This window comes from Pleurodeles waltl, chromosome 3_1 (genome assembly GCF_031143425.1).
Source record: "Pleurodeles waltl isolate 20211129_DDA chromosome 3_1, aPleWal1.hap1.20221129, whole genome shotgun sequence".
Classification (NCBI taxonomy): Eukaryota; Metazoa; Chordata; class Amphibia; order Caudata; family Salamandridae; genus Pleurodeles; species Pleurodeles waltl.
This window is the reverse complement of record NC_090440.1, coordinates 1,654,190,596-1,654,213,948: the sequence shown is the minus strand read 5'-3', so window position 1 is coordinate 1,654,213,948 and position 23,353 is coordinate 1,654,190,596.

Here is a 23,353-nt window from a genome sequence, read left to right as displayed (position 1 = left end):
CAACATAGACTAGGTATGTCTTATTTCTTGAGGATGTTAATTTTTGCACTATTGCAGCACACATCTACTTATTAAAGTGTATACCAGTTATACCCTTGTCCTACTACCCTCTGTAACTTTATTGACCACTAGGGGAGTATGCCTATGCCTATTGTCTACAACATACATAAACAGATCTTAATCTTCATTGGAAGTTACTAACTAAACTAGTTCACTTCACTTCACTTTTTAGTTCTTGAACCTGAATACATGAAGCGACGGCTGCTACCTCTCTTAATCTTCCAAAACGTTATTGCAGGGTTTCCCAAGCTGCTTTTTTAATGATGGTGGTAGTAGTAGCAGGCTAGCACGCTCACAGGGAAGACATCACAAGTGAGGCCTCGCTCCCACGTAGGTTAACTCCAACTGTAGAATTATTCAGAAAATTATCCATCACAGGCAACTAGAGTGAAAGGAAATACAGAGTTAGTGGGCTATTTATATCATAACGTCTCAAAGAGTGAGACCAGACTACCACCATGACACAACAACCTGATATTATTACAAAAACAGTAACTTCTGAGCTAGTATCTAATTAATTTATTAAAACAATTACAATTAAACTTACATACTCCTTAATTCAGGAGGGGTGAACTCAGTGCAGGGGGTTAAGCATTTAAGCAACACAAGGCCTGAATGATAAAGTTGATGAATTATGTTATATTATATGGGTCCCTTTTTAACTATGGGTGGGTAAGTGGGCCTGCCGTGGCCTATTGCTCAGGTAGGAGAGGATCCTGCAGTGAGTTGGTGTCACTTTCACCAAATACACCCCACCAAATGTGTCATTTATGGTGTCAATTTGTATGTCACATCTCAATTTATCACACAGCATGAGGGATGAGAGTTAAGGGTTTGATGAATGGATGGGAGCAGGTAGCTGCGGAAAGGTGTGAAAAAGACAAACATTGCACAACAAAAATATTCATCAGGTTGATGAGCAGCACATCATCATCAACATCAAGTATGTTGTAGAAGGAAATGAAGGAATGACGTTCAATTGCATGCATTGCTAACTGTCCTTCAGCCCCAGAGACCCAAGTTATTATATATCTAAATGTTCAGTCATGTTTGTAAAATACAAATTATAGAGGAGTGAACCCACACAGTTCTAAAATTAAGATTGTTGAAAGAAAAATGATAAATGTTAAACTGGGTGGTGCATCTGCATTCTTCTTAGAATGTCTGTCTTGGGTGCCTGGCTGTACCAGTCCGGTAAGGCAAGCAGGAGTGTTTTGGAGCTTTTGCTTTTTGTGCAGGAGAAGAGAAGGCCTGTCGATTGTAAAACAGTAACAATATTGTAGAGTCAAGGAGAAGGACAGAAGGTAAGCCTCAACCTGGCTGATCAACCCCACAAATGTCATAACATTTAGCCAAGTGTGTCCAGCAAGTGATGATGTCTTGTCTGTCTCCAGTTACAGCCCACCGACCCACAACAACATAATGGCAGAGTTTGACATCTGAGCAGCCATACTACTCAGCATTTCCCAAATCAACCTCTCTCCAGTCTATAGGGCTGAGTAGGCCTCTAAAAGTCATCATCATGTTGCTTTCCCTTTGAAGTACATAACTTTCTTCTGGCTGTTGAGGCAGTCACTCCAAGTACCGAATCAGTCCAACTCCCGAGCCAAATGAGATTCAGAGAGATAGACCGGTAGTGTAGTGCTGTTGATGAACAAGAAGAGCAAAGGAATTTGAGCATTTATTTTGTGTAGATTTGTATTTGTTAACTAAACTGACTGCCCTGAACTCTGAAGAACCAGAAAAAAAGTACAGAAATGAGTGGACCATGAAAGTAAATCTAGCTAAGTGCGAAAAGGCCAATTGCCTTCAGGCAAAATCAATCACCCATCAGCACGCAAACATTGCACATTATCTAAATTAAGTTTATAAATTAGTAGAACACCCTCACTGTCTGCCACCATCTGAATCATCATTACTCACACTCACTCTATAATATATCACTCATTGGTGGAATGGCTAGTTACCTGTTCCAATCCAAGCCTGGTAGTACACATTTGTCATTGTCCGGAATCCCCAAGGTGCCTCCTGCGTTATCTGTCAGCATCCCCATGGATTAGGGTTAAATCATATCTCTGTTCTTGGTTAAAACCTTCATGTTTCTAAGTAAACATAATGTGCTGTGTTACACACTTGGTTTTATCAAAGCTTGTTTTACCAATGCTTGTTTGCTAATGTGATCCGGTGTAGACATGTGCTTCTAATTGTGTGTGGTGTAGACATGTGCTTCTAATTGGGTGTGGTGACTCATCCACATGTGGAAACTCAACTGCTTTCCTGATTGGCTATAAATAGCAGAGTGAAGCATGCCTCCCTACTTAGCTTTGTTTTGCTTCCTGATCTCAGCATCTGATTTGGCAGTCTAGCTCCTGCTGTCATCCTCGTATTCAGGACTTTTTAAGCAATTCTGTTCTTCATTCCTGTACCAGCTGACTCCAGGCATTCCTCCAGCACTCCGGAAAAGACTGCACCTAAGTGACTAGTATTCTCCCGGGAGTTTTTTCTTTGAGCGGCACGCTTTCCTAGAACAGCTGGTGTATTTCAGACCTCGTATTTTGGCAGACTGCTTATCTTGGAGAGACAAATGCATTTCTGAACATTCTACATTATTCTACATTATTTTTGTAGTTACTTGCCTAAATGTGCTTCAGGAATTCTGCTTGAGCTCAAGTACTACAAAATTGACAGTGCAATTTTAAAAGAGAATTTACGTGACTTTTCTTTCTCTAATAACATATCTCTTGGATTTAAATTGTGTCATTCATGCCTGTGTTTCAGGTTTGAGGAATTTGCTTTTGAAGGGTTTTTCACACACACAGTGAAACCAAACCAAACGGTGCCACCCTAACTGTTTATACCCAGAGTGGACATTTGTATATCCTGGATTGTTTTTGTTCCTTTTAGTTTAACCCTATGCATGCAGGAAAGTTATACGTGATATAATTAATGCCCTTGTTTGTCTTTCTTGTGCATGATAAGTGCAACCACAGTTCTAATTGTAGTGTGCAACAGTGAATCTCTGTGAAGCCAGCCCTAGTGTCGCAGTACTTATTGTTATGGTACTCAGTTTGGGTTTTTGGTAATGCAGTGTTAGTAATTGTGCCAACAGTTATTATTATCCAAGAAAAGTGCTGGAGCATCCCGGTGTTCTTCTACCACTCCCGTGCCCATGTCAGAAAAAGAGATTCAGTTTCAAGGAAGTTGAGTGCACTAACTCTACTATCACTCTGTCAACAACGACTTGCCCCCCGAAGATACAGGGTGCCAGGCTGGACCGGCAAGACGTGGCAGTGTTTTGTCTCTTTCTCTTCCGCTCCCCCTTTCCTTTTGGGACACCTGCCGGGGTTCTGTGTCCACCAGGAAGTGCTGAGAGGTGTTCCAGGAGGTCGGGGGCATACCATCGCCCCTGCAGACATCCTGCTTTTCAGGTGAGTGGCCTCGTCTCGACAGTCATATGGTATCTCCTCTTTTCCCATGGAAGCAACACATTGACAATCTTGTAAATTAATGATCTTCACTGAGGCAGCCCTGGTCGGGAATGAAAAAAAGAAGGATAGGCATGAGACAGAGGCAGGCACTGTCTCCAATGTCCTTGAAGGGAATCTGGAGGTTTCTTCACTACACACTGGTCCATCTCCAGTCTGGCCATACATGTGAAAATGGTTGGGCTGCATAAGTCAAACACAAAATATAATGTTCCTCTAGTTATATCCATATTTATTTTGGCACAGCATTATGACATGATAATCTAAAAGTTCTTTGGTAATCTACTCAGCCAGGGAAGTAGAGTTTGTCCTTAAACTTAGGGGGTTCACCCAGAAATTGGTCAGCTAAAGCACTTGAGTCTGACCAATCGCCCTCATCCTTCTCCTCTTGTGGTGTTTCAGGAACAGTATAATTGTGTGTATGAAGTGTTGGTGAATTTTAATCATGGTGAATCGCTCCATAATTTGAAGAGAGAGACTGGTCCTTCTAACTGTGACAACTGTGCCAGCTGCACTTAACACATGCTCAGCAGATACACTGCCTACTGGACACACCAGATATTTTATTGCGAGCCTGCTGAGCTCTTGCCATTGGCACAGCTTCCCATGCCAATAGACAAATGGGTTTTGGTCCACATAGACCTCTTTTGTGTCATTCAGATAGGCTTGAACCATTCTCTGAATGGCCATAGATGCTTCCACTTGCTTAGGTGTGCGTCTTGGGGTAGTCATCACTATATGCGTTGGTGTCTCCATCTTAGTCTTGTGCCATTTCGAGGTTGCTGATGTGGGTGATGCTGCTGGTCCACTACTGATGACAGGGTAGCATTGTGAAGAGCTATCACCCTATTCTTCCTCATCACCTCCCATCATGATCAGAGCTGATTCCCCTCTCTCATCACCACCTGCAGCAATTGTTTTAAAGCTGCTCCTCCAACTGGATTGCATTATGTTTTTTCATATGGATCATTTGGCCTCCAGTACCATAACATGAACCAGGCTTACCTCACTGCAATGTTATCCCTTTGTTTACTGATCGTAAACAAGTCCACACTGGGGAGGGGGACATTTTTCAGTGTGGCACGGGTGCCACTGCCAATGCCCGAAGAACTGGATCTAGGTGAGTGTGTCTGATTGACTCTCTGCAGTGCGTACTGAGTTAGTGGTGGATGCAGGTCTCAGCGGGAGCCTTTCAAATATGGAAGCTGGCGGTAGTGGAATCAATGCCACATCCCTCAGGTTGGATTGGAGGGGTAATGTCGGGGTCCTCTGAGTCAGCTTCCATGACAGTGACTAGCTCATCCTCCTCCTCCCCTTCCATTATTTTAAGGCGTTCAGGAACGTTCCATTTCCCTTGTCTCTCGGGGTGGGTCTTGGACTCAGCCGGAGTCCAATCCATGTCAAGATAATCAGCGGACTTGTTGAAGATGGTAGAGCACTCTTTCTTTTTCTTGATGGAGATCGGAAATCTAATGGCTCAAGAAGAGATACATCTTGTTCAGCAGGAAGCTCAACTTCCTGTTCTGCTCCTACTCAGTAAGAACTATTGCTGGCCATGGCTCCTGTTGTCCACTTTACTCAGTTTCCTGCGACGTCTAGGTACTAGTTTGCGGAGGAGAGAACTCCAATTCAGACTCACTGCTCATTGCCATGATTGAAGTAGCTGCCTCACTGAGAGACATAAGCTTGGACTTAGATTGTGGTGGTGCCATTGTAGAAGCAGGAGTGGTGCTCCCAGCTTGCTGCCCGGAGGACACTGTGGCAGGCACATGATGTTGATTGAAAAAGGAGGGGGGTGGCAAGCCAATAGTGACAATCTGCTTCTCCTTCTCCTCATCACTGGCCACTTTATTGGCAGCACCTTTCTTTTGGGCCATCTTCAAGCTTTGTCAGTTGGCACTTAGCTGCACAAGCGAAAGCAGAGGAATCACGTGTTGTGGTAATGTAATGTTGTGACGGCCTTCTGTCTGGCAGTGCTGTTGGTTAATGTCTCTTGTGCGCCTAAAAGCAAACAAGAAAAACATTTAGAGAAACATGGTATTTGTGCACTTTGTATTATTAATTGTACAGACAATATAATTTAGTGAGGTTATCCTAAATAATTAATTAAAAGCAATAGTGTATCAATTTCCATTCACACCATAACATAATATTTCAATCAGGATACAAAAACATACATGCTTGCTTTATGTACATCTAAGGGATGTGCACCTATGGCAGGCAGGGTGGTGTGGGGAAAATAGACTAAGCCTTGCTTGTGTGTGCGTATGGGAGGCAGGGGCTGTGGGGAAAATGTAATAATTCTGTAAAAAATGAATGCTGAGCTCTGGCGGCGCTGAACCGGTGGCGGCGCTCGCGCGGTCCTGCCGGGCCATGCTGGAGCAGTGTGTGTGCCGCGCGGCCTCATCCCACTGGGGTTCACCCAGGTAGGCCTGGGGGGATAGGAAGGATATTGGTGCCCCCCCAGGCACGTGAGGGGTCATCTTCTGTGGCCAGTGCTGAGGGGGCTTGGAGCAGCCTGCAACCTGGTTTGAGGCGTGAGGGACGGGGCCATGACGCTCTGGCCTTGCTTATGGATTTACTTGTGGGCCAGGAGGATCGTGCGTTTGGGTGGCTGCGGGCTCGGAGGGCCACCTTCCGTGCTGGGAGGTGTGTTGCTGTTTCCCCCCCCCCCCCCGGGCCCTGGAGTGACGGGCCTGCGGCTTGCGTGTTTGGGCCTGTGAGGCAGTGCTGATGGGCAGCTAGAGTTGCGGAGAAGGTACCTGGAGGTCCTCCTGGTCGTCCTGATAGAGGAGTCTTGGCGTCTCCGCTTCTACATCATTATTCAGGGCTGCTGCTGTGCTTTGGCCCCTGCACTGATACTGCTGGGTGGAGTTATCTGTCTGCCTTGCAACTGCTGGAGAGTCTGGCGCCCATTTGATTATCCTGATTCGCTGGGCACTGAAATTTAAGTCGTGGTGTGCTGCGGGGACCGTTTTGATGGAGCTACTCTGTCTGGAACCTGAGCGGGGCGGCCTGTCGCTTTGCCTGTGTGGAACAGCATGGGACGTCACAGGCGGACGGAGGCCTCATAGGGTGACACCATGGAACAGTATACTACCCCAGTGTCTCTCCCGCAACGACCGGCTAGATCGGAGGTGAGTGGAGAGGTGGCCGATGAGGCATCTAGTGCTGGTGAGCCGTCGCGATCGGAGCTACTTGCAGCCATCCAGGGCTCCCGGGTGGCACTGGAGGGCAAGAGAGAGACAGTAGCGGTGGAGGTCAATTTGCTGCGAGCGGACTTGCGGAAGGTATCCAATAAGGTGAAGGCGGCGGATGGCACCATTTCGGAGCTTCAGTCGGAAGTGGGCACACTGCGGACGCAGATGGCGCAGGCCACATCTACGGTGGGACGGCTGGAGGCGTGGCAGGAGGACGCGGAAGGGAGGTCCCGGCGGAACAACATCAGGTTGCTGGGCTTTCCAGAGCATGCGGAAGGGTCTGCCACAGAATCCTTTGTGGAGAACTGGATCAAGGATGTGTTGCAGCCGGCTGGAATATCTAGAGTCTTTGTGGTGGAGCGTGCCCATCAGGCCCTCGTTGCGCCTCCACGGCCTGGTGCCCCGTCCAGGGGCATCATTGTACACCTGCTTAATTACAAGGACCAGGACTGTGTTCTGCATGCTGCACGGGAGTCGGATAAGGCATTGTACGAGAACTGCAAAATCTCAATCTATCCTGATTACACCAATAAGGTGCAGAATTTTAGTAAAGGATTTATGGAGGTCAAGGCGAAACTCAGAGCCATGAACATCAGATACATGCTCCTGTATCTGGCACGTTTGAAGGTCTTGTCGAATGGCAAGGCTCACATCTTTGACCGTCCTGAGGAGGTGTGCCGCTGGCTAGAGTTGTGGGATAACGTGGCCCCAGTAGATCAGAGGAGCTTGGAGGCGCCTCCCCCAGCGGGCCTCTGGCTCAGGAGGACCGGATTGGAGATCACATGGTTCTGGGCGCCTTGCAGAGTCCTGCCACAGGGTGGAGATACAGCGGGAAGGCACAATGGCGGTGGTGTCTGCTAATCCGGATGAGTGCACAGCTTCGGAGCAGAACTTGGAGGCAGGTGGGGAGGCTGAGATGACCCGACTGTTAATTCCTTTGTGTGTTGTCTCTTGTTGGATCTGAGGAGGGGATGCAGGACTGGATGGGGGCCGAACCTCGGGGGTATGGGTGCTCGGGTCTTGGGTTCAGGGGGGTGCTGAGTTTTTTGTGTTTGATGCCGGGGTGGGGAGAGGTCACTCCACTGTTGTGGTAGGCCTTTATTGTGGTAGGGTGGGATTTAGGCTGTGGTCCTGGCCGCATCTATGGGTTGGACTTACAGTATGGTTTGTTCTGGTTGTTTTATTGTATTTCTGGGGTGGGACAGGGTGGTGGGAGTATGTTTATGTTTGCAGTTTACTCTACAGTGCGGGTGTTGGAGAGGGGTGTACGGGCTGTCTTTTTCTATTTTATCTTGGGGGGGTAGCATGCAGCGGGTTGTGTCCTTGGGTGGGGGCATCCACTACTACTGCCATGGGTTGCCTCATTAATATGCTGATTTGGAATGTTCGGGGCCTAAAAAGTTATATGAAGCATTATAGGGTGCACTCGTTCCTTCGTAGGCCTAAGATACATATTGCTTGTCTCCAGGAGACTCATATGACAGACGAGGAAACGATCAAACTGACCAAGAAGTGGCGGGGCAGATGTTTTCATCCTCCTTCTCTTCATATGCGCAGGGGTATCTGTTTGGGTGGCCCCCGGGGTCCCATTTACCCATGTGTACAGCAAGGTAAATGTTGAGGGTCTCTATGTCTTGGTGGAGGGCATGTTGGATGGTCTACCCATTGTAATCCTTAATGTATATGCGCCCAACACGGACGATCCCTCCTTATACTCCAGAGTACCTGAGATTTTGGGGGACAGCGTGGATAAGCCCTTGGTCTGGGCAGGGAACTATAATTGTGTGATTGATGAGGAGTTGGCTAGCCGCCCGCCAAAGCTGGGAACTAAACCATTAATGGTGCAATCCCTTAGAGATGTGATGGTGCACTTGGGTCTCTGGGATGGTTGGAGGGAGCGACATCCTGACGGTAGGGAATATACCTGGCATTCTAGGACACATGATACACACTCTCGAATGGACAGGTTTCTGTTGGGAGGGTTTGACAGCTCGCAGGTTCTGGAGGTTATTCATCTGGGTCGGTTTTTGTCAGATCACGTGCCGGTGTGGCTCCAGTTACAGTGGGGAGAGACGGCCTCATGTTCGGCTCGAGGTTGGCGTATGCACTCGGATTTGCTGACTGATCGAGGATGTCGGGAACGAGTGGGTGATGCCATTAAACAGTATCTGGACATAAACTGGAACACAACAGTGTCCGGCGGTTTGGAGTGGAAGGCTATGAGGGCAGTCATTCGAGGAGAGTGTATAAGCATAGTGGGTGGGGTGCGCAGGCAGCTGGAGCTGGATCTTACGGCCCTAGAGGTGAAATTGGGGGAGGTATAGCGGTTGCCTCTTGACTTGAGCACCGCTAGACGGGAGGAGCTAGGAGGTTGTATTAGGAGGTGAACACTTGCTGGGACACACTGAGCAGAACTACTCTGAGAGGGTATAGGCAGCGTTTGCATCGAGAAGACGAATAAACAGGCAAACTCCTAGCGTGGATACTGAAGCGGGAGGTGGAGGCTCCGCCAATACTGGGCATAAAGGATACCAAGGGAGTGCTTCTAATGGGGTGTTGTGACATTCTGCGGGAATTGGCGTCCCACTTTTAAAAGGTATCTAAAGCTGGCACTGAGTCGGCGGCGGGGGTGCAGAGCGGTTTTAGGGCAGTTGCGAATGCCTAGGTTAGACCCGGAGAGTAGGGATGTGCTTGACCTTCCAATCATGGCAGAGGAGGTGGGAGAGGCAGTGAAGGCATTGGCAAGATCAAAATCCCCTGGCAGTGATGGTTTTCCTGTGGAGCTGTATCAAGCTTTTTCCTCCACACTTGGGGAACGACTGTTAGAAGTATTTGAGGAGGCGCGGAGGAGTGGTAGGTTACCGGAAACCATGCGACAAGGTATAGTGTGTTTATTGCTCAAGCCAGGGGGGGGACGCTGCGGACCCTTCTTCGTATCAGCCACTAACCATGTTGAACTGCAACGTAAAGATACTCTGTAAGATTCTGGCCACTCGACTTAGAGGAGTGATTCGGGGTCTGGTGCATGAAGACCAGTGTGGGTTTATCCCGGGTTGCAGTACGTCCTTTATTTTGTGTCGTTTGGCGCATGTTCTGCATGAGACTAAGGGAGGGGAGTTGGAACTGACACTGGTGTCTCTCGACCTGGAGAAAGCGTTTGACACAGTGGAGTGGGACTATTTATTGGAGGTGGTGCGGGGCATGGGCCTAGGCTCTGGCTTTTGCGCATGGGTTCAACTATTGTACACTGCCCGACAGCGCGTGTGTGTGTGGGGGGAGAGACTTTGGCTGTCTGGGAGATTGGCAGGGGTACACGACAGGGGGGCCCGTTCTAGCCTCTCCTGTTTGCTTTGGCAGTGGAGCCATTGGCGATCTGGCTCTGGGAAGAGATGGTGCAGTGGGGGATACTGGTGGGTCAAACCGTACACGTAATTTCTATGTATGCTGATGATGCATTGGTTTATGTGAGGGATCCACGCGTATCGGTGCCCGAGTTGTTGCAGAGGATGGGGCGTTTCAGGGCTGTTTCCGGTCTCAAGATCAATATGAAAAAATCACTTCTGTTCCCTCTTGGATCTCTTGTTGGGGTCCCCCCGGTCGGACTCCCTGAAGTGGGGTTGCGCTGGGAGGTGGAGTGTTTTCGGTACCTCGGTATTTGGATCGCTAACTCAGTGGATGTGTATAATACTCACAATACTTAGCGGGTAGTGGCAGGCCTTGAGCGATCGGTTACTTTTTGGAACAAGTTGCCCCTCTCTGTTATGGGTCGGGCATCAGTAGCGAAGATGGTGTTTTTACCCCAGTGCCTTTATCTGGTGCAGAACTCCTTGTACCCGCTGCCTGCTCGGATTTTCAGACGCTTGGATAGCTTGTTGATTTCCCTAGTCTGGACGGGCAGGCGAAGCAGGGTGGCGCTGTCTGTGCTGCAGAATGACCTAGATTGGGGGGGGACTGGCGATCCCCAACATCGGACATTATTACTATGCAGCGCAGCTACAATGTGCAGTGAAATGGCTGTCAGAGGTAGATAATTGGGAAAAGAGGTTGTATGCTGGTGTGTGCGATGGGTGATCTTTAGCGCACACTGTCATGTCCGGGAGCAGGTCAGACCCCGCTGCGCCTTTTCTGGTGAGGACTACTGCCGGGATTTGGGAACAGGTGGTGAAGCGGGTGCTTCGGCGAGCTCCCTTTGATATGGAATTAAGAATATGGGATCTATCTCCGTTTCGGGATATGGCAAGGACAATGTCGATAGAGGCCTGGCGATTGGGTGGCTGTGAGGTGGTCGGTGATATGTACCCTAATGGTGAGTTTCTTTCATTCTCCGAGGCTCAGGATTTGTTTGAGGTGGACCCATGTCAGTTTCTGCAATATGCAAAACTTGAGAGTATGACCTGCGAGACCTGGGATGGTTTCCCGTTGGCTCCCAGGGCCTCCTCGATTTTGAACGGTCTTCTTAATTGGGGCGAGGATACACACTTGATTGCCCGATTTTACAGGGCATTACGGGAGGATCAACCAGCCGTGATTACCGTGGGATGTAAGGTGTGGGAAGCTGATCTGGGGCTACCTATTGAGCACGCTGACTGGGATGCGGCCTTATCATTGGTCCGAACGGTCTCAATGGTCTCATAGGTTTAAATTGCTGCATTTCAACTTTGTGCACAGGACATATGTCACTCCTAGGAAACTAAATAAAATAGACCCAGGCAGAGGGGCCAGTTGTCCTCGATGTGGTGAGCTTGGTGCTTCTTTTCTACATATGGCATGGTCCTGTAGAGCTGTACATGTATTCTGGCAGGAGGTGGCGGCTGTGATCACTAAGGTCACTGAGCTTGAATTTGAGGTCACCCCGTTGTCGTGTCTCCTTGGTGTGGTGCGTAGGCAGCAGAGTAGAGGGATTGTCCAAGGATGGTACAGTTGGCTTTAGTATCAGCCAAGCATAGAGTAGCGATCGGATGGATGAGCGTGCGGACCCCTGCGGTCTCAGACTGGTTGCGGAATTTACCGGAGTGGGGGGCGGCCGTGGAGCAACACATGCGCATAACGTAGTGATGAGAGGGCGCTTGCTGATGTGACTGCTTGGAGTGCAATTTTAGAACAGTTCACTGATGAGGTGGACATCCGCTCTGTGAGCAGCAACGTGGTGGTGGGGGACGGGGAAACACACTCTCCCTCTTAGTACTTGTGACGATCAGATGTGGAGTTGATCTATCTTGACTTGTTTATGTTATTAACGGTTTGGTCTCATTAAGCTGTGGGGCTGACTCTTGGGATTTAGGACCGGATGGGGGGTCTGGATATGTCTTCACCGATGATGCAATGCTGTGTGCGCCCCTTTGGGCATCATTATATGTCCGTGACCTAACTGTGGTGAACCGGCACTGTGTTGATTTTTTTGTTGATCTGTAATCTTTCATTTGGAAAATAAAAACAGATTTAAAAAAAAATGAATGCTGGTGTGCACCTATGGTAGGCAGGTGGTGTGGAGGAAAATGGAATAATCCTTAAACAATGAATGCTGATGTGTATCTATGTCAGGCAGTGGGTGGGGGAGGAAATGGAATAAACCCTTAAAAAATTAATGCTAATATACGTCTATGGCAGGGAGAGAGTGCAGGGAAAAAATGAATAATCCTTTAAAAATGAATGCTGGTGTGCACCTATGGCAAGCAGTGGGTGCCAGGAAAATTCAATAATTCTTAAAAATTAATGCTGGTGTGAACCTATGGCAGGCACAGAGTGCTGGGAAAATTAAATAATCCTCAAAACATTAATGCTGATGTGCGTCTGTGGCCTAAAAGAAGAGGACCTATGGCAGGCATGGGGTGTGGGGGAAAATGGAATAATCCTTAATAAATAAATGCTGGTGTGCCCCTATAGCAGCCAGGGAGTGGGGGGGAAATGGAATAATCCTCAAAAATGAATGCTGTTGTGCACCTATGGCAGGGAGTGCGGGAAAAATTAATGTTGGTGTGCGCCTACGGCAGCCAAGGAGTGTGGGAGGAAATGGAATAATCCTTAGAAAAAGAATGCTGGTGTGAGCCTATGGCAGGTAGGGGTGCGGAAAATTGAATAAATCTGTAAAAAAGGAATGCTATGAATGCTGGTGTACACCTATGGCAGGCAGAGGGGGCAGGGGAAAATTGAATAATTGGTAAAAAATGAATGCTAATGTGCACCTAAGGCAGGTGGGGTGCAGGAAAAATTGAATACTCCCTAAAGAATGAATGCTGGTGTGCACCTATGGCAGGCATGGGGTGCAGGGGAAAATTGAATATTCTTTATAAAATTAATGTTGGTGTGCGCCTATGGCAGGCAGGGGGTCCAGGGAAAATTGAATAATCCTCAAAAGATAAATGCTGGTGTGAGCCTATGGCAGGTATGGGTGTGGGGAAAATTGTATAATCCTCAAAAAATGAATGCTGATGTGTGACTATAGCCTAAGAGAAGAAGACCTATGGCAGGCCAGGGATGGTGGGAAAATGTAAAACGAATAATAATAATAATAATAATAATATTAATAATAATAATTGCTGGTGTATGACTAGGGACTATGAGCTATCCATTGGGAGGGAAGGAGGCGCAGGGAAAAAAATCCATATAATATTATAAACACTGTCATACATGTACTACAATGATCCTCAAGCACATTAAACTGATATCAATGAAAACATTAATAAATGAACACAAATTGGCATAGACCTCTTATATCAATATCCCTAGAAAATGGCTTTGAAAACTGGAAAAGGGGATTAATACACTAGGTGGCTGGCTGAAAATGGCAGCCGGTTACATGGCCAAACAACAAAAACAGCAAAGAAGGAGGCATGGAGAAAAAGAACACATGCAGGCCAATGGCAAAAGCACCCTGACTGGCTAGACAAAATGGCTGCCGGCCACATGGTCAAACAACAACAACAAAAAACAACAGCAAGCAAGGAGGCATGGAGAACAAAGAACCCATGAAGGCCTATAGCAAAAACACACTGACTGGCTAGACAAAATGGCTGCCAGCAACATGGTCAAACAACAACAGCAAGGAAAGAGGCAGGAGAACACAGAACCCATGCAGGCGTATGGCAAAAGCACACTGACTGCCTACACAAAATGGCTGCCGACCACATGGTCAAACAACAGCAAGAAAGGAGGCATGGAGAACAAAGAACGCATGTAGGCCCATGGCAAAAACACATTGACTGCCTACACAAAATGGCTTCCGGCCACATAATCAAACAACAACAAGCAAGGAGAACAAAGTACACATGCAGGTCTACGGCAGAAGCACACTGACTGCCTACACAAAATGGCCACATAGTCAAAAAACAACAGTATGCGAGGAGGAATAGAGAACAAAGAACAGATGCCAGCCTATGGCAAAAGCGCACTGATTGGTTTCTCAAAATAGCTGCAGGCCACACAGTCAACAAAGTACGCATGCAGGCCTATGGAGAAAGCACACTGGCATGGTCAAACAACAACAGCAAGCTAGGAGGCATGTAGAATAAAAAACACATGCAGGCCTATGACAAAAGCTTAATGACTGACTAGACAAGATGGCTACCAGCCACATGGTCAAACAACAACAGCAAACAAGGAGAGCAAAGAACACATGCAGGCCTATCACAAAACCACACTCATTGGCTGCACACAATGGCCTCAGGCCACAAGGTCAAACAACAGCAAACAAAGAGGTATGGACAACAAAGGAAACATGCTAACCTATGAATGGACACTGACTATACAAAATGTCCCCTGGCCACATGGCATGGAGAACAAAGACAAAATTGTGGCCTCTGTGGCAAACACACAAACACTAGCCAGACAAGGGAGGCATGGTAAACAATGAAGAAAACACTACCATTAATTCAGCAATACCAAAAACTAAAATTAAATCAGCTATAAAAATTTTTACAAAACAACATGCATGATATTACCCTACCAAAATACACTTTCTACAGAAAACAAAAACATGAAATACAAAAAGATATTTAATCCAATAACATCCCTGGCCTAAATCATATATGTTTTAACCCCTTAGCTGCTGGGCCTTTTCCCCCCCAGTGCTGAGCCCTTTTTTGGCTATTTGGGGTAGTTCGCGCTTAGGGCTTCATAACTTTTTGTCCACATAAGCTAACCACGCCAAATTTGCGTCCTTTTTTTCCAACATCCTAGGGATTCTAATGGTACCCAGAGTTGGTGGTTTCCCCTGGAGGAGACCAAGAAAATAGCCAAAATACAGTGAAAATTTAGTTTTTTCCAAAAAAATTGGAAAAAAGGGCTGCCGAAGAAGGCTTGTGGTTTTTTCCCTGAAAACGCCATCAACAAAGGGTTTCTGGTGCTGAAATCACTATCTTCCCACCTTTCAGGAACGGGCAGACTTGAATCAGAAAACCAAATTTTTCAACACAAATTTGGCATTTTACTGGGACATACCCCATTTCTACTATATTTGGTGCTTTCAGCCTCCTTCCAGTTAGTGACAGGAATGGGTGTGAAACCGATGCTGGATCCCAGAATGCTAAACATTTATGAAAACTAGACAAAATTCTGAATTCAGCAAGGGGTCATTTGTGTAGATCCTACAAGGTTTTCCTACAGAAAATAACAGCTGAAATAAAAAAATATTGAAATTGAGCTGAAAACAACAGCCATTTTTCTTTATGTTTTACTCTGTAACTTTTTCCTGCGATGTCAGATTTCTGAAAGCAATATACCGTTTTGTCTGCTGGACTCTTCTGGTTGCAGGGATATAAAGGGCTTGTAGGTTCATCAAGAACCCTAGGTACCCAGAGCCAATAAATGAGCTGCACCCTGCAGTTGGTTTTCATTCTATACTGGGTATACAGCAATTCATTTGCTGAAATATGAAGATTGAAAAAGAGGTATCAAGAAAACCTTTGCATTTCCAAAATGGGATCAAGATAAGGTTTTGAGGAGCAGTGGTTATTTGCACATCGCTGAATTCCGAGGTGCCCATACTAGCATGTGAATTGCAGGGCATTTCTCAAATAGACGTCTTTTTTACACACTCTCTTATATTTGGAAGGAAAAAATGTAGAGAAAGATAAGGGGCAATAACACTTGTTTTGCTATTCTGTGTTCCCCCAAGTCTCCCGATAAAAATGATACCTCACTTGTGTGGGTAGGCCTAGTGCCCGCGACAGGAAATGCCCCAAAACACAACATGGACACATCCTATTTTTTTTATAGAAAACACAGCTGTTTTTTCCAAAGTGCCTACCTGTAGATTTTGGCCTCTAGCTCAGCCGGCACATAGGGAAACCTACCAAACCTGTGCATTTCTGAAAACTAGAGACCTAGGGGAATCCAAGGAGGGGTGACTCGCGGGGCTCGGACCAGGTTCTGTTACCCAGAATCCTTTGCAAACCTCAAAAAGTGGCTAAAAAAACAAGTTTCCCTCACATTTCGGTGACAGAAAGTTCTGGAATCTGAGAGGAGCCACAAATTTCCTTCCACCCGGCGTTCCCCCAAGTCTCCCGATAAAAATGATACCTTACTTGTGTGGGTAGGCCTAGCGCCCGCGACAAGAAACGCCCCAAAGCGCAACGTGGACACATCCAAATTTTTGGAAGAAAACAGAGGTGTTTTTTGAGAAGTGCCTACCTGTAGATTTTGGCCTCTAGCTCAGCCGGCACCTAGGGAAACCTACCAAACCTGTGCATTTCTGAAAACTAGAGACCTAGGGGAATCCAAGGAGGGGTGACTCGCGGGGCTCGGACCAGGTTCTGTTACCCAGAATCCTTTGCAAACCACAAAAAGTGGCTAAAAAAACAAGTTTTCCTCACATTTCGGTGACAGAAAGTTCTGGAATCTGAGAGGAGCCACAAATTTCCTTCCACCCGGCGTTCCCCCAAGTCTCCCGATAAAAATGATACCTCACTTGTGTGGGTAGGCCTAGCGCCCGCGACAGGAAACGCCCCAAATCGCAACGTGGACACATCCAAATTTTTGGAAGAAAACAGAGGTGTTTTTTGAGAAGTGCCTACCTGTAGATTTTGGCCTCTAGCTCTGCCGGCACCTAGGGAAACCTACCAAACCTGTGCATTTCTGAAAACTAGAGACCTAGGGGAATCTAAGGAGGGGTGACTTGCGGGGCTCGGACCAGGTTCTGTTACCCACAATCCTTTGCAAACCTCAAAAAGTGGCTAAAAAAACAAGTTTTCCTCACATTTCGGTGACAGAAAGTTCTGGAATCTGAGAGGAGCCACAAATTTCCTTTCACCCGGCGTTCCCCCAAGTCTCCCGATAAAAATGATACCTTACTTGTGTGGGTAGGCCTAGCGCCCGCGACAAGAAACGCCCCAAAGCGCAACGTGGACACATCCAAATTTTTGGAAGAAAACAGAGGTGTTTTTTGAGAAGTGCCTACCTGTAGATTTTGGCCTCTAGCTCAGCCGGCACCTAGGGAAACCTACCAAACCTGTGCATTTCTGAAAACTAGAGACCTAGGGGAATCTAAGGAGGGGTGACTTGCGGGGCTCGGACCAGGTTCTGTTACCCACAATCCTTTGCAAACCTCAAAAAGTGGCTAAAAAAACAAGTTTTCCTCACATTTCGGTGACAGAAAGTTCTGGAATCTGAGAGGAGCCACAAATTTCCTTTCACCCGGCGTTCCCCCAAGTCTCCCGATAAAAATGATACCTCACTTGTGTGGGTAGGCCTAGCGCCCGCGACAGGAAACGCCCCAAAGCGCAACGTGGGCACATCCAAATTTTTGGAAGAAAACAGAGGTGTTTTTTGAGAAGTGCCTACCTGTAGATTTTGGCCTCTAGCTCAGACGGCACCTAGGGAAACCTACCAAACCTGTGCATTTCTGAAAACTAGAGACCTAGGGGAATCCAAGGAGGGGTGACTTGCGGGGCTCGGACCAGGTTCTGTTACCCAGAATCCTTTGCAAACCTCAAAAAGTGGCTAAAAAAACAAGTTTTCCTCACATTTCGGTGACAGAAAGTTCTGGAATCTGAGAGGAGCCACAAATTTCCTTCCACCCGGCGTTCCCCTAAGTCTCCCGATAAAAATGATACCTCACTTGTGTGGGTAGGCCTAGCGCCCGCGACAGGAAATGCCCCAAAACAGAACGTGGACACATCACATTTTTTCATAGAAAACAGTGCCTACCTGTGGAATTTGGCCTCTAGCTCAGCCGGCACCTGGGGAAACCTAGCAAACCAGCACATTTTTGAAAACTAGAAACCCAGGGGAATCCAAGATGAGGTGACTTGTGGGGCTCGGACCAGGGTCTGTTACCCAGAATCCTTTGCAAACCTCAAAATGTGGCTAAAATACCACGTTTTCCTCACATTTCGGTACCAGAAAGTTCTGGAATCTGAGAGGAGCCACAAATTTCCTTCCACCCAGCGTTCCCCCAAGTCTCCCGATAAATATGATACCTCACTTGTGTGGTTAAGCCTGGTGCCTGCGACAGGAATAGATCACACAACGGTCAATGTTGGTCCTTACGTGAGGCAGCTGTTGACCCTGGGGTGATCCATTCCTGACACAGGCACTAGGTGTAGGCATTCAAGTGGGGTAGTGTTTTTATCAGGACAGGTGAGGAGTCACTGGGTGGTAGGAATGTTGTGGATCCCAGCATATTCCTGTAGTTTGTGTGACAGAAATGCGAGAAAAATAGAGGTTTTTTTCAACATTTCAGCTTTGCAGGGTATTCTGGGTAAGAAAACTTTGGGGAATCCACACAAGTCACACCTCTGTGGACTCCCCCGAATGTCTAGTTTCCAGAAATGTTTGGGTTTAGTGTGTTTCTCTATATGGCTGCCGAATCCAGGACCAAAAACACAGGTGCCTGCCTTACAAAACCAGTTTGTTTTGCCATAGACAATTTTGATGTTTTCACAATATGATTTGGGTGGTGGAATTTGGGGCTGAACTAAATTGGTGAGCTCCCAAGAGAGCACTCTCTCTCTGCTTGCCGCCGCATTCACCTGCTCTCTGGGTTGGCCTAACCCACTATTACCCAGTTGCACAAACAGCTTGCGAAGGGACAGCAGGACTGTCCTCATCACCTCCCTCATAATGTACTGGAAGAGGAGTTTTCGAATGGGACTCCTCTGACTGAAAAATCACTCCCAGAGTCTGTGCCATTGTCCTATCCCTCAGATGCTGTCTCAGTATCTGATGTCTCAGTCTCTGATCCTATGTCAGAGCGGTCCTCTATAACCCAAGTGCAGGCAATAGTCATCCATCAAGATGCCATCTCTGCTATTGGCTAAACTGTTGCTCTAAAACACTAGCCTACGTAGACAGTCACAAAATCGATGGTGTGTGTGAGATACGTGCAACAGTAGAGGCCACCTTACCTGCGCTTCTTCCCTCAATCAGCACGTACTTTCAAGACACTCAAAAAACACCTTGTCACATACCATTCGTCACAGTCTTTAGCACCTCCTGCGCCCAGTCCAACAATCATTATTGGTGCTCCCACTCCCTCCTCCTCGGATTCCCTCATTACCACCCAGCAAAAGTGCCCTTCATCTCTCCATAGACTTTACTAATGTACTCAGCTATTTACATAAAATACAGATGTGCTCTTTGCAGTAGGCATATAAACCTTCTGCGCTTCTTTATGGCACTAAAACTGCCACTAGACAAGTCGGACCCTTTTCCCCCCAGGGAAACCACACACATATTGACAAAAGTGATGTATATATGACAGCCAACCACCTGAAACTCAACTCAAGCAAAACCGAAATAATCCTCTTTGGCCCACACAAAAACACCTGGGACCCCCCATGGTGGCCCACCACGCTAGGCCCTGCACCCACCCCCGCCAACTACGCACGCAACCTCAGCATCATCCTAGACTCCTCCCTCTCTATGACCCAACAAATCAACGCTCTTACCTCCTCATGCTTCAACAAACTCCGTATACTGAAAAACATTCAAATGGATCCCCACAGAGACCAGAAAAACTGTCACTCACGCACTCATCAGCAGCAGGCTTGATTACGGAAACGCCCTCTACGCCGGCACCACTCTAAAACTCAAGTGCAAACTACACGCATCCAGAACTCAGCATCACGACTCATCCTCGACCTCCGCCGACACGAACACATCTCTCCACACCTCAAATCCCTCCACTGGCTCCCCATTGACAAAAGGATCACCTTCAAGATCCTCATCCTCGCACACAAATCACTCCACAACACAGGCCCTGCCTACCTCAACGAGAGTCACCTTCCACACCCCCACACGAAACGTCCGCTCAGCTGACCTCTCTCTCGCCTCTGTCCCCCGCATCAAACACACCACCACCGGGGGCAGATCCTTCTCCTACATTGCACCCAAAACCTGGAACGCACTCACAACCCACATTCGCAAGACCCAAAACCTACTTCTTTTCAGGAAGGGCCTCAAAACCTGGCTTTTTGAACAGTGAACCTCCTAGCCCCTTTCCCTCCCCCTGACCCCCCCCCCCCCGCAGCGCCTTGAGACCCTCACAGGTGAGTAGCGCGCTTTATAAATCTCTTTGATACAGATCTACCTATATATATATATATATATATATATATATATATATCTCTACATAGATATATCTATAGATATATCTATTTACCTAGATATATCTATCTACATATATATATATATATATATAGATATATACATATATTTTTTTTTAGTTGCTGTATGGTTTCCTTGGGGGCCAAAATGGCCCCCAGGGAAACCCTACAACATCTAAAAAAAAAATTGCCCCCACAGGGGGTCACCCTGCCCACGGGCGACCCCCTGTCATTTCATTTTTATTTTTATTTATTTATTTATTTATTTTGTTTAAAATCCCCTGGGGGGGGGCGCGATCGCGCCCCCCCCCCCCAGGGGGCACCTACCTTTTTTTTAATAAAAAAAATTATGCCGGGGGGGGCGGCCCGTTTTCCGGGGGGGCCGCCCCCCAAAAGTGAAATCCCTGGTGTCTAGTGGGGTTTCCTGGCCCCCGATCGCAGCTGTGCTGCGATCGGGGGCCAGGAAACCGTTTCAGAAGGCCTCGTAAGAAAGGGGAGAGTCTCCCCTTTCTTACAAGGCCTTTTCAAAATGTTTCCTGGCCCCCCCGATCGCAGCTGTGCTGCGATCGGGGGAGCCAGGAAACCTGAAAGTGTTTCCTGGCCCCCGATCGCAGCACAGCTGCGACCGGGGGCCAGGAAACACTTTCAGGAAGGCCTCGTAAGGAAGGGGAGACTCTCCCCTTTCTTACGAGGCCTTCCCGAACGTGTAAAAGGCCGTTTTCCCCATGAAAGCAGGAAGCGGCCGCAAGGCTGCTTCCTGCTTTCATGGGGAAAACACCTTTGCAACGTCAGCGCGCCGGACGTCACAAAGGGGCGGGTGGGGGGCGGGGGGAGACACGGTAGCTTCCGTGTCTCCCGGGGGGAGTAAAAAATAAATAAATAAATCCTCGGGCGCGACGCACCCGAGGATTTATTAATGCCCTTCCTGGTGTCGCCCACTGGTTGTGACCCGCACCAGGGAGGGTTTGTGGGCGTCGGCCAGTGGCCGACGCCCGCACTCAAGCGGTTAAAACAACATGTACCACAGAAAATGTGGTTTCACACACCCAAAGACTCGTACTGGCTGGATAGCCCTTGGGCAGACTAGGCCACATGTTAAAATATGTGAATAGTGCAAATTTTATAACAAACATGGAGAAAATGTACTTAACTGTGCAACCTTCTTCCCTTACAAAAGATAAAATATTAAATGCAAACAATACTAGGCCCCTTCTGACTCTCCAGGCCACCCACCAAAGCGACAATCAAATTTGAAAACTGAATAAAAGTACAAAAACAAATACTGGTGCATGCCTTCCATCAAAAAACACCCTTATCCAAAAGATGTTGAACTTACTTGTCACAAAAACAAAGTCCTTAAAATCCAATAGTGTGTGTGTATGTATATATATATATATATATGCAGCAGGAATTGCAGACAAAGAGAGCGATCCTTTCAGCTTCACATCCAAATGAAAAGTGACCAGGAGACGGACAAAGTACTGGAAGGAACCTTCTGGACAGGAAGAAGAGGTTGAAAATCATCTTGAGAAGCAGCCACACAACCACTCGCGATCACCAGCTTCACAAAATGGTGCAAGAAGGCTCTGTGGTGGCTGGAAAGCCTGCTAGCAGGTGGCAAATCTTGTTTGCATTCAAAGGCATACGTTTACCGAGCATAGTGATTGGGAATTTTTTTTTGCCATGCACCGTATGGTGGAATTTGACAGAACTCCGAGTTACCCGAATTCTGCCAACTCTGCAAGCAGAATTATATTTCCACTCTGGCGTCGTTTTTTCACAAAAACCATACTCTGCACCCTCCAGTTCCTCTCTCATACAGAATGCTCATCAGCAAACCCCTTTTTATACTTTTCTTGATACTCACCAATAGCAAGTGAAGAACCTCCCTTCTTTCACTCACCCTCCTCATAACCAAGATTCTCCTTCTTTTGTCACAAGGGGTTAAGTTTGGTACCAGCAACCCCACTCTTGATACACTTAAAAGGTGAAACCCCAGTCAACTACACCCATCAGCATCCTTTTCAGTGGCATTCTCCTCTCGACAGCACTTTGAGCGCACTCTTTCACCAGTTGGTTCAGCCACTCCACAAGACATTAACCTTTGGAAAATAAAGGGCTTCTAAAAGTTTCTACATCTCAAAGAAAGTAGGCTGACACCACTGTCTGTGATAATGGTCTTGGGAATGCCCTCACAAGCAAATACATCACACAAAAACTCTATTAAAAACCATATTCACACATGCAGCCGTAACCTATTTGGAAGTGTAATCCACCAAGACCAAAACAAACCTCTCCCCGGGGACCCACAATGTCACCCAACTTGTTCTAAGGCTCTTCAGGTATTTCCGTAGGTGACAAAGGAGCTGTCCTCAAACCTTTGATCCTATCACTGTATGTGAATTGCAAACAATCTTACACTGCCCTTTCAGCTTGTTTATCTAGTTCAGGGCACCAATAAGGTTCCCATACTCTGGCTTTAGTCATATGTCCCTCACGAGCCAGGGTTATGCTGTTGTACCTTAACCCTACCAGAGGAACCAGCTATTTACAATGGAAGAGCACCTCATCAACAATGTTCAACTCCTCTTGCACATTTGAAAACCCCTTTACCTCATTAGGCAACAACCGGCAAAAAGGCCAACCGTTAACAACAACATCAAGTACCTGCATCTACACAGCATCCTTGGCAATTTCAGCTTTCCGTTCAACCGTCGTTAGAGCTGATTTCTTAACCCATAATACTGGAAGCTCAGTTCGAGCCGCATTTGACTTATCTAACGAAAGACATGGCAAACCGCTGGAACATTTTCACCTCCTAGTAAGTCTTCTTTATGGACGTTGCATTCCAAAAGACTCTCCACCCACCTTTTTATCCTCTGTGTGGTACTATCAGTACTCTTGCATGACAATATTTGAACTAAAGATCTGTCATCAGTCCTTAAGGAAAAAAAAGATAAATCCCACAAAAAGAACTTAAAATGATGGATCGTCCACATACAGGCTTGTGACTCCCTTTCAATTACTGAATATCTTTCTTCAGCTCCTTTCAGTGACCATGAGACAA